The sequence below is a fragment of the Myotis daubentonii genome, chromosome 14, assembly GCF_963259705.1.
Source record: "Myotis daubentonii chromosome 14, mMyoDau2.1, whole genome shotgun sequence".
NCBI lineage: Eukaryota > Metazoa > Chordata > Mammalia > Chiroptera > Vespertilionidae > Myotis > Myotis daubentonii.
In genome coordinates this window covers 25,094,370-25,106,639 of record NC_081853.1, presented here as the reverse complement: position 1 = coordinate 25,106,639, position 12,270 = coordinate 25,094,370, and the positions used below count along the sequence as shown (strand labels likewise).

Below are 12,270 nucleotides of genomic sequence, written 5' to 3'. Positions count from 1 at the left end.
GTGAGCATCTTGACAGAAGGTTAGTGACAGAGCCTTTTCCAATCATGACTGAGAAAGCAAAGCCAAAGTATACTGAGCAAGAAGGGGCCAGTGACCTCTGGCCTTTTCTAAACCATTTCCTCTCACATTCAGTCAAAAGCTTGGCTTCTTTAAAATGATCCATGTGGTTTTCTGTCTTGTTCTAATAGGAAGTGTTGACACTCCCCCCCCGCCCCCCACCCCACCCCAAAGTTATCTCTGGTATTTCCAAACAGGCCAAATTCCCAAAATTTCCACTGCAGAGAAATCCTAAGCAAGTTTGTTGGCAACTTTGTTGGTCTGGGAGCCAGCTCTGCCCCAGGTGTTCTGATGTTGCCATGCACTGCAGGGAGCCAACTTAACATCTGAGAACAAAAGGAGAAAAACATTATGAAACGTGATTTCTACCTGGGATATGCCAGATAGGAAGGAAACAAGTCCTTTGTAAGGAAGCAGGTCTCAGCCTGAATCTCAGTAAAGAATGCCAGGAGGGTGGTGTTGCTGGTGGTGATGGTGGTGGTGCAGAAGGAGGGTCAAGAGTATCTAAATGAGATGCCTGACTCCAGGGAAGTATCATGATGCTGAAATGCCCATAGTGCCATAGGTGCCAGTATCTACCAACCCCAAAGCAGGGATGTGGTTCATTCTGCTGTGGTCCATTTACTTCGGGCAAAAATAAGATGCAAGATCAGATTCACTAACACAAGGCATATGAGAAAACTTCCTAAGAAGTCAGGGAACTGGAAAACATTTCTATAACTGAAACATTTGTAGATCTGTGATATCTTTGGAGATGTAGCTGGAGAATGGAGTTATAGGCAAGGATTTGGCTTCTTCTCTGGGTAGTTTAAGCCAAATGTAAGGCTTTGGAGAATTCTAGTTCTTTGTGTCATGCTGAAGGCCAAAGGAAACATTGCAAACTACTCCCCATTCCAACTGAAGTTCTTTATCACTTTCTTAAGGAGATACCATGACAACATAGCAGGTAGCTTTATGCTCTTTCAGGTCCTTCTAACTTGAATAACTACATTGCTAGTTTATCATTTCCAGCTAAATCAGGCAATACCTGCTATACAGGATTTCTAAGCAAAATAATTTGCTGCAAGAAACTGTCAATTGCCTGTCTGTCTTAGTTTCTCTAAATAGATTGACAAAGACCAGAGATATGAAAGGAAAATATTTGTGAGAATCAGAGTCCCTGCTCCCTCCACTTGGCACCACCCTTATCTTTCTTGAGTAATGTTAAGACTCTTATTCAGGTTGAAAGCTCAACCTGATGACTTTCCATTATACAATATTTGTATAATTGGATATTTGTTTGTTACTCATTTAGCTAACCATTTACCATGGATGAATCCTAAGTATATGGAAATGAACCAATTTGCATGTACTTTTTGATCAGAAAAGTTTTATCTTACTACAAATCAGACTAAAATTCACACAAAGAAGCATATTATGTGAGATACTTTATAAAAGGAACATGCATATTATCTGATAATTATTTTAGTACATTGGGTTCAAGTGGAGCTTATAAAAGGTCTTATCAGGTTATTCTTAAAAACAAAACAAAACACCACAACCTGATATCAATGAAAGTGATTAAATATTTTCTCACCCAAGCTAACTTGTGTTGGTTAAATTATGCTGGTGGATTGCATAACTGAATTAAGCAGCAGGGATAGCAGAAACCCACTTGAGGTTAAAAGAGCAATGAAGTTAAAATAACTGTGGTCTCCAAAATATTGAGTCAAGAAAATGCTCTGGGTTCATGGAGTGATTTGGAGAGAACGCAAAAGGAATTCAGTGGTTATGTGGTAGGGTAGTAAGATTTCTGAATCAATAGTCATATTCCAACTTTTGTTGCCACACTCTGAGGAATTCACTTCTCCCTGAGTTTCATCTATAGAACAAGGTCCTCAGATTAGAAAATCCCTAAGGTTTCTTCTATGTCTACCAGTCTGTGAACTAGGTGGCATTAGTTTATGGTATCCTGGTTTTGATTACTGATACATTTTTTTTGTTTAAGTAAATTAAAATTTGTATTACATTAGCATGCTTGGGATTTTTTTCAATGGTTTTTCTAATCCCCTGAATTCAACATGATTAAACAGGATATTTAAATAGCTTAACACCAGAAACTCCCAGTTAGAATTAATGGATATAACTGTCAACTATATTTCAATTTTAAAAAATTAATAGGGTAGGGAGATTATCAGAGCAATCTATCAAAATAGTAGGATGAAGACCTTAAATCAAAGAAAAGGATGAGGTATAGAATACTTGTCTAAATTTCAGCAGCAAAAATATGAGCACTTGGGAATTTGAAGAAGGCCCCGGTGTTCTTAAATATTTCCTTTGGACCATAAACTTTAGTTTAAAAGAATCAAGAAAACATAGAGGATTATCAAAATGAACATTTCTAACACTGAAAAAATAATATAACAAAAAATCCTTGATACTTCCATAGGCTGTAAGCAAAGACAAAACCTCTTCAATAAAGGTGGTTATCTGAACGAATTTTAGCCTATAATCTATCTTTGGAAGCCTAATTTTTATAACTTCAATATCTCTTCTCAAAGAAGGAATTCTATAGAAAATATGGAAATCAATGCATTGTTGCAGAAGAAGGGCAAGATAGGGTACTATTCTAACACATAACATTCATGTCATGGCACTGTGAAGGATAACACTAGGCAGGCTGCAGGTGGTGGAGGAACTGATGACTGCCTCTCTTAGGGTGGGTTCCCTGAGAAACAGACTCTGGGATGGAGATTTGCCTGCAGGAGGTTCAATGAGAATTCTCTCAAGAGCAACACTTGAAAGGAGTGAGGGAAGCAAGATTGGGCAAAAGTTGAGCTATGATGCAGTTACAACAAAGACTTGAGACAATCCCACAGGAAGTTCCGGAACTGGGATGGCCTTTCAAAGTTATTTCGAGTCAAGAAAAGAAGCCTGGGTCTTTGTACATTCACATAAACTGGTCACTGGATGTGAGCTGCACAGGGGAGGGAGCATAACCTTGGGAAAAGCAGCTCCCTTTGCCTGAGGGCAATGCCCAGAGAGAAACTCGCCTGTGGCTTTAAACAGCCAATACTGACTGTCAGCTGCTGGGGGAAGGAATACATCAGTCCTGATGAGGGTTAGGGGTGCATTTAGGGTCCTGCACCACCGCATTCACTACTTTGCTTGATAGTATGGGAATTAACTCTTCACTGTGTAAAAAACTATATAAAATAGTAACAAAATTTTAATGAACAAGAGCTCAGCTCCCAAGCAACCTCATCTATTTGGAAATATCTTCCGAAAAATAAACTGAGTAAAAATGCCTTTGAGCAGACGAAATAGATGTCTCCAAGTCTATTCACTAAAGCTAGTGAACTTGATTCATAGGGATCTCTGCACAAGAAACCTGGCAATCTATTGTCTATGTCCATATTCAGTGAGAAATAATAAGACAAATATTTTTTAAATTTCTCAATACAGGAAGTTTTGGTCACTAACAATGTATCTTTGAAGGAAGAGTCAAAGAATATCACGAGGGAGAAAAAATCTTAAAGGGCACAAGAGTCTGGAAACATTTAGTGTCATAGAGAAAATGTGTCCTGACATCTCACTATGCCTAAGGGCATCATTGCATTACAGACTATCACTGTGATTGATACTTATGATGATTAGATCTTCAAGAAAACAATATTCTAGCCCAGCTGGTGTGGCTCAGTGGTTGAGTGTCGACCTATGGACCAAGAGGTCATGGCTCATGCCTGGGTTGTGAGCTCCATCCCCAGTGGGGAGCGTGCAGGAGGCAGCCCATCGATGATTCTCTCTCATCATTGATGTTTCTCTCTCTCTCCTCCCTTCCTCTCAGAAATTATATATATAATTATATATGTGAAAAGAAGAAAATAATATCCTATACATTTAGTTTATAAGGAGAAACAAATTTCAGAAAGATTGCTTATTCATAGCTATCCAGGATCCACCCCATTCTCTGAAGGATCTGGATAGCCAAGTTTTTACTCTATGCATGGACATGGAAATTAAAGGTTAATAGGCATGGCTTCAACCAAGGCTTTAGTAGGGAGATGTTCACACCATACCGCAGATCAATGGCAGTGGCTCTATATCCTATTTCCTTCCTTAATCAGGTCCCCTAGGGAGTACACTTGATAAGCAAGAGGCTTAGGTACAGATTCTTTCAGGTGAATTAAACAATTAAATTGCAAGCAGTTTGGAACATGCTCATTGCCCTCAGCAATCATCTCATTCTTGCGAACCTAGCTTAGTAAAACTTTCTACCAACAGGTAGAATTCTGCTCTGGCTAAATCATCCATTCAGTCTCTTATCTACTGAGAGAAAAGTGGAGATAAAGAAGACATAGTAAAAGCAGCTCTCTGACCAGCTTTCAGAAGCTATGACGTCTATGGGAGTAAGCAGTTGTTCCCTTTCAACTGGCTCAGGTAAGTACGAGGAGAAAGTGTTCCTGAAAATTTACCTAACTGGAAAATCAATAGAAATCAATTTTGTGTGTGTGTGAAACGCTGAATCATTCTGATGCATGTAGCCAGACGTTTATGCAATTTCTTTTTTTATCACCGGAAGATCTTTAGTAATTGTGGGCACTCCTCTTATTTCAATAGCTTCAGAGGTTGTTGACACCTTAGATTAAGCCACTGGATACATGCCACCTTTTCCATTCATAAAGTGAAAGAACTAGACATATGCTGAAAACCTGAAAGTCATTAAAAAACAGGACTTCAATTTTTTTCTTTTACCTTGAAGTCTTAACATTCCTATAAGAACTTTATACCATGAAAACAATCCCCTAATCCTTTTTTATTATTATTATTGTAGTGAGAACTCTTAACATGAGATCTACCCTCTTGGCAAATTTTAAAGTGTACAATACAGTTTTGTTGACTATAGGTACAATATTGTATAGCAAGCAGATCTCTAGAATGTATTCATCTTGTTTAAATGAAATTTTATGCCCATTAATTAGTAGATCCCTCTTCCCTGAACCTCTGGCAACCACCATTACACTCTGACTCTATGAATTTGACTATTTTAGATACTTCATATAAGTGGAATCATAAAGTATTTGCCTTTCTGTGACTGGCTTATTTCACTTAGCATAATGGTTCAAAGAGCCCAAGAGCCAGGGTATCTACTATCTAAGGCTACTGGTAAGCTGTACAGGTTTCTGGCCAGACAAACCAACTCCACCTTTAACCAAGTGGTGCTGAAGAGGTTGTTCATGAGTCGCACCAACTGGCCACCTCTGTCCCTTTCCTGGATGATCCAGAAGTTGAAACTTCCTGGCCAGGATGGCAAAACCTCTGTGGTTGTAAGGACTATACCCAATGACATGTTTGTCTAGGAGGTGCCAAACTGAAGATGTGTGCACTTACTGTGAGCAGCCGTGCCTGAGCTGCATCCTCAAGGCTGGGGGCAAAATCCTCACCTTCGACCAACTGGCCCTGGATTCCCTAAGGGCTGTGGCACCAGCCTGCTTTCTGGTCCTTGAAAGGGTGGAGAAGTGTACCAGCATTTTGGCAAGGCTCCAGGAACCCCTCACAACCACACCAAACCACACCTACTTACCAAGGGCCAGAAGTTTCCTCGAGGGAGAGGCCAGTGGGTCAATCCAGGCTACAAAAACTAATTCCAGATCCTATTGTTATTAAAAAGATTTTGGAACCCTGGCTGGGTGACTCAGTTTTCTGGAGTGTCATCCTGTGCACCAAAAGGTTGTGGTTCGATTACAAGTCAGGGAACATACCTATGATTGATGTTTCTCTCTTACATCAATGTTCTCTCTCTCTCTCTCTCTCTCTCTCTCTCTCTCTCTCTCTCTCTCTCTCTCTCTCTCTCCTTCCTCTCTCTCTCAAAATCAATTTTTAAAAGAACACATATTCTAGGGTGAGGATTAAAAAAAAGATTTTGGATGCTGAAAAATTCATTTGTATTTCTACATACTAGAGAGGAACAATTGGAAAGAAAAAAATTAAAGTACATTTATGATAATATTCCCAAACATATATTACATTGGGAAGTATTTGACAAGATACATGAAAGACCTATACACTGGAAACTACAAACATATTTAAGATAAATGAAAAGAGAAACCATGTTTATGAATTAAAAGGCTCAATTCTTCTCAACTATAGATTCAACATAATACAAATTGAAGTCCCAACAGGCTTTCTAAAAAAATTAAGTTGACCAACTGAATCTGAAAATTACATGGAAACATAAAATATCTTTAGTAGCCAAAAAAATTTTGAAATTATATTACCTGACTTTAAGACTTAGTATAAAGCTATTATCAAGACAGTGTGGTATTGGCATGTGGAATGACCTATATGTCAATGAAACAAAAGGAGAGAGAGAGAGAGAGAGAGAATTTATTTTCAACCAAAAGTTCAAGGTAATTCAGTGGGAATAGGCTTTTCAACAAATGCTGCTACAATAACTGGGTATCTGTAGGAAAAAATGAACCTCAACCTTCATCTTGCAAAGCTAACTCAAATTTGAACATGGATCTATATATAAAATAAAAAACACTAAAGTCTAGAAATAATCTTAGGAGAAAAATCTTCACAGCCTTAAGATAAGCAAAGATTTCTTATGTAAGATGCAAAAAGAACCAACCATAAGAGAAAAATGAAGAAAAATTTGATCTCATCAAAATTATAATCTTCTGCCCTTAGAAGAAAATGAAAAGATGAGTCATAGAGAAATAAAAGATATACTGGGGGAACCATGAATTATTCTGATGGCATTTCTACCTTAGGGAGGAGTGTCCATGAATTTCACAGAAGCAGCGCTGGGACCTGTGTTTTCTCTGAGTCCTGCTCCTTGGGTCTGCCTACCTCCTCCTCTCACCTGCCCGGTCAGCAGTTCCCTTACCAGCGCTGTCTTGGCTTCATTTTCACAGTTTGTGTGGCACTCTTTAGATGTTAAATAAATGTCCATTGAACGATTAAAAATGGAGATGAGAAAATATTTGGAAGGGCCTCAATCTGACCAGCACTAGGGAAAATGTTTCATAGCTCTGGGATTTTAAAACAGAAAGTTTAGTTTGCCCACAGGGCTTCCTTCTCCAGGTTCGGCATCTTTTCTTGTGTCTTCTGATGTTTTTGTGAATCCTTCTGATGTTTGGTGAACCATTCCCAGAACAAGGTGTGTGTATGTCTTTGTCAAGTAGTAGATCAATTATTTTTTTTAGAACAAAGTTTTAAATATTATAATAAAATATGCAGGAGCATAAAGAAAACCTTTATAGGTATTAAAATATAGTTTCAAAATATTTTAAAAAATAAATTAGTGGTACGGTAATAGAGAATGCTTATTTTTTTTAAACATATTAACTAACAAGATCTAGTAGTAGGCCTCATTAATTGCTGTAATTTCGAAGTAACGATGAGATTAGTGACATTTTGAAATAACTGCAACATCTTAATAGATCTGAAATATCTATGATTTCTACTGGTAATAAAGTCACAGGAACTGCTAACACTAAAAAAGAGAGACAATCCAAAAATTGAAAGAATATATTCATTATACATATATCTGACAAGAGATTTGTATCCATAAAATATAATAAACTCTTACATATTAAGAAGGCAAAGAAACAAATTATTTTTAAATGGACAAAAGGTTTAAATAGATACTTCATAAAAGAGGATATACAAATGATCAATAAGCACATTAAAAGATGCTTAACATCATTGGTCATTAGAAATATCCAACTTAAAACCAAAATAAGATACCATCATACACCCCCTAGAACAGCTAAAATTAAAAAGACATACTATCAAGTTTTGACAAGGATAGAACATCCAGGACTGCGATACATTGCTGGTGGGGGTGTAATACAATTCAACCACCTTGGAAAACTATTTGGCAGTCTTCTAGAAAGTTAATGTATTCTTACCATCTGACACATAAATTTCACTCCTAGGTACTCTTCAAGAAAAATAAAAACATATCCACACAAAGACTTGTCAATGGATGTTTATGGTACTTTCACTTATAAGAGCTAAAAGCTGTAAACAACTCAGATATCCATTACCAGATAAATGGTTAAACCAATTATGGTATATAATGGACTACCATTCAGCAATAGAAAGGAATGAACTATTGGTATGTGCACATGGATGATTCTCAAAAATATTGTGCTAAGAAAGAGAAGCCAGACACAAAAAGAGTACCCAATGTCTGATTCCATTTAAATGAAATTCAAAAACAGTTTAAACTAATCTTTAGTGACAAAAATCAAATCAGTGGTTGCCCAGGCATGGGTGGGTCGGTGGTGAAGAAGTACAGGAATTGATTGCAAAAGGCACAAGGGAACTTTTGGGGGTAATAGAAATGTTTTATATCCTGATGGGGATGGTGGTTACATAGGTTTATATATTTGTCAAAACTCATCAAACTGTACCTTTTAGAAATAAGTAGATTTCATTGTGTGTAAATTATACTTCAATAATGGTTATTTTTAAGTTTTATTTATATTTATTTATTTTTAATATATATTTTTTATTTTAGAGAGAGGAAAGGATGGGGAGAGAGATATAGAAACATCAATGATGAGAGAGAAGCATTGATTGGCTGCCTCCTGCATGCTCCACACTTGGTATTGAGCCTGCAACCTGGGCACATGCCTGGGAATCAAACTGTGACCTCCTGGTTCATAGGTCAATGCTCAACCAATGAGCCATGCCAGCTGGGCTATTTTTAAGTTTTAAAAAAGTATATTATAGTAACATTCAGTTAACATTGATTTAATGCAATATGACTTTTTACTAAATGCTAAGGAAAAACTAACAGTAACCAAAATCAGCTGCTGTACTACACAAAGTAGAATTATCAACATTTGAAATGAAAAAAAAAAGAGACCTAACTACATGGTACTAAAGACATGAAAAAGATAAGATACCATGAAAAATGTTATGCCAATAAATTTAAAATTTTAATGAAATGAACAAGTTTACAGAAAAACACATCCTACCAATAGTGACACAAGAACACATAGAAAATGTGAATTGTCCTGTATCTATTAAAGGAAAAGAATTATAATTTAGAACTTTCTCATGAAGAAAATTCCGGGTTCAGATGTTTTTACCAATGAATTTTCAAATATTTATAGAAGAAACAATATCACTCTAATGAAAATCTTTCTCAAAGAAAAAGAGAGATTATTTTCCAACTCATATTATGAGGAAAATATGATTATGCAAAATTTGGCAAGGATATCACAAATAAAATTAGAGATCAAGCTCACTCATAAATATAGAAAAATTAGCAAATCAAACACATTGATATATAGAAAGGATAATACATAAGATCAACTTTGGTTTATTCCAGGAATGCACTGTTGATTTAAAATTTAAAGTCAAACAATGTAATTCACACATCAACAGAATAAAGAAGAAACCCCATTTGATCCTTGTAGGCAATGGAGAAAAAACGTAACATCCACTCTTTATTTTAAAAAAACTCTTACAGACTCATAGACAGCCAGCAGACAGCTCTAGTGAGGTGGAAGAGGGGATGATGGGGAGGTGGTGGGGTTGAGCAAAAAAGAAAAAAAAAAGAACTCATGGACTTGGATAACAGTGTGGTGATTGCAGGGGTGGGGAGTGGGTAGAGGTAGAAGAGGGCATAGAGGGGATAAATGGTGATTGGAAAAATAAAATTAATAAAATTTAAAAACTCTTAATAAAGTAGCAATATAAGAGAACTTCCTTAATCTTATAAGGATATGTTAAAAATTAACCAACCAATCAAACAACAGGAAAAGATATAGCAAATATGTTTAATGGAGAAATATTGAAGTTTTAATTCTGAAATCAGAAACAAGACAAGAATATCTGTTATCACCACTTCCCACTTCAGTCAACATTCTACTCAAAGCTTTAGCCAGTATAATAAGGCCAGAAAGAAAAAAGATATAGGTTTGGGAAAAAAGAAACAAAACTATCATCATCCACAGATGACATAATTGCATATATAGAATACAAAAGAATTTATAGACAAACCATCACAAATAATAAGAAAATTTAGTAAGACTGCTAGATATCAGATCGATATACAAAAATATCAGTTGTATTTCCATACACCAGAAATATAAATATTAGGCAACACAAATTTTAAATTTATTTATATATACCTATAAATACATACGTATATACATACATATACTATATATCTATCATAATAAAAGCTTAATATGCTAATTAGATCAGATGTCCTTCCAGACAACCTTCTGGACAAAGCCACTGCGGCGGGGACCAAGGCAGAAGCGGCTGCTGTGGCAGCGGGGGCCAAGCCCCTTGTACGAATTTCGTGCATCAGGCCTTTAGTGTATTTAAATAGCAAAAAATCAAATATCTAGAAAAGGAAAACTATCAAAAGATGTAGATGACTCTTCACAGAAAACTACAAAACATTACTTAGAGGAATTGAAGAAGAATTAAATAAGTAGAGGGATATACCATATTCATAGATTGATAGGCTCAATATTATAAACATATCAATTCTCCCCAAATTGATATAATCCTAATAAAAATTTCAGAAGGCTTTTTGTGGAAATTGACAAGCTAAAGAATAGTCAAGATAGTTATGAAGGGTAAATTTTGGAGGGCAAAGCTACTTGATAATAAGGTTTACTATATAGCTACAGTAATTCAGATTGTGACACCAAAACTTGGCAAGAACATCACAAGCAAAATTACAGATCAATTGCTCTATAAATACAGAAAAAAATATAAACAAAAATAGACAAAGAAAACATAACAGTTCAGAAACAGACCTCTAAAGATTTATGACAAAGTTGTCACTGTAATTTCGTAGGTAATAAGTGGTCTTTTCATTTAGTGGTGCAGAATCAACTTGATATGTTTATGAAAAAAAATCCTGACTCCTATCTCCCACTATACACACTAATCAATCTAGATGACTTGTAGATCTACATATGAAAGGAAAAACAATAAAGCTTTTAGAAGTTAACATAGGGGAAATAAGTAACAATTTCTTAAGCAGGAACAGAAAGCAATCACCATGAAGAAAAAGACTGATAATTAGGACTTAAAATTAAGTACTTCTGACCAAGAGATAAGGAAAGGAAAGGAGAGGCTAAAGAATTGTAAAAGATAGAGAACAGTCCTTCTTGGTAGGCAATTATAAATGTATACATAGAAAATCCCAAAATTTCTAAACCAGACATCTAGTGAGAGAATTCAGTAAAGTTCCTGAAGATAATCAACATTAAAAACAACAACAGTAGCCTGGCCAGTGTGGCTTAGTTGACCTATGAACCAGGAGGTCAGGGCACATACCTGGGTTGTGGGCTTGATCCCCAGTAGGGGGCGTGCAAGAGGCAGTTGATCAATGATTCTCTCTCATCATTGATATTTCTGTCTCTCTCTCCCTCTTCCTGCCTCTTTGAAACCAATAAACACATATTAAAAACAACAGCATTCCTATGTAGCATAAATCAATTGGAAAATATACTAAAGAATATCATAACAACAAGAATCATAAACTCTCCAGGAATAAATCTAAGAAACTTTATGCCTGATAATTATGTAGAGATAATTTTAAAACATTATTAAAGAACATAAAAGAAGTCCTAAATAAATAGAAAGATATACCATATTTATGGACTAAAAGGCTGAGAATTGCAAAGCCAGTGTGGCTCAGTGGTTGAGCGTTGACCTGTGAACCAGGAAGTCATGGTTCAATTCCCTGTTCAGGGTACATGCCTGGGTTGTGGGCTCCATCTCCAGTAGGGGACGTGCAGGAAGTAGCTGATCTATGATTCTCTCATCATTGATGTTTCTATCTCTCTCTGCCTCTCCCTTCCTCTCTGAAATCCCTTCAAATTAATCTATATATTTAGTACAATTATAATAAAATGTCAAAAGGGTCAATTTTTCAACCTGACCAAATGATCCTAAAGTTCTTATGGAAGGGTAGAGGGCTAAAATCACAGAGATAATTTTAAAGGAGAAGATGGTGATGGAGTTTTCCTATCAGATATTAAGATTTATTATCTATCTATTTAAAAGCCTAAGCAACCATCGCAACCGAATGGATGACTGAACAGACTGTGTGGGGTGACCAGGCTGGCAGGGGGGTTAGTGAGGGGCGACCAAATGACTGAGCAGCAGGCTGCATGGGGCGACCAGGCCGGGGCAGTTGGGAGTAACCAGACCGGCGGGGGGGGGGGGGGAGTTGGGGGCAAT

The 12,270-nt window shown here is 36.5% G+C and overlaps 1 long non-coding RNA gene and 1 pseudogene across 1 annotated transcript; one reads left to right on the top strand and one right to left on the bottom strand.

Annotated features, from left to right (window-relative positions):
• The first annotated feature begins 4,430 nt into the window (after window positions 1-4,430).
• LOC132215405 (large ribosomal subunit protein eL18-like) lies at window positions 4,431-5,681 on the top strand (annotated as a pseudogene).
• A 4,139-nt stretch (window positions 5,682-9,820) lies between these two features.
• On the bottom strand, window positions 9,821-11,918 carry LOC132215135 (uncharacterized). The gene is made up of 2 exons (XR_009448456.1): window positions 10,916-11,918; window positions 9,821-10,562 (listed from the first exon to the last, which is right to left on the bottom strand). It is a non-coding gene; the product is annotated as an uncharacterized LOC132215135 (long non-coding RNA).
• Window positions 11,919-12,270: the final 352 nt, after the last annotated feature.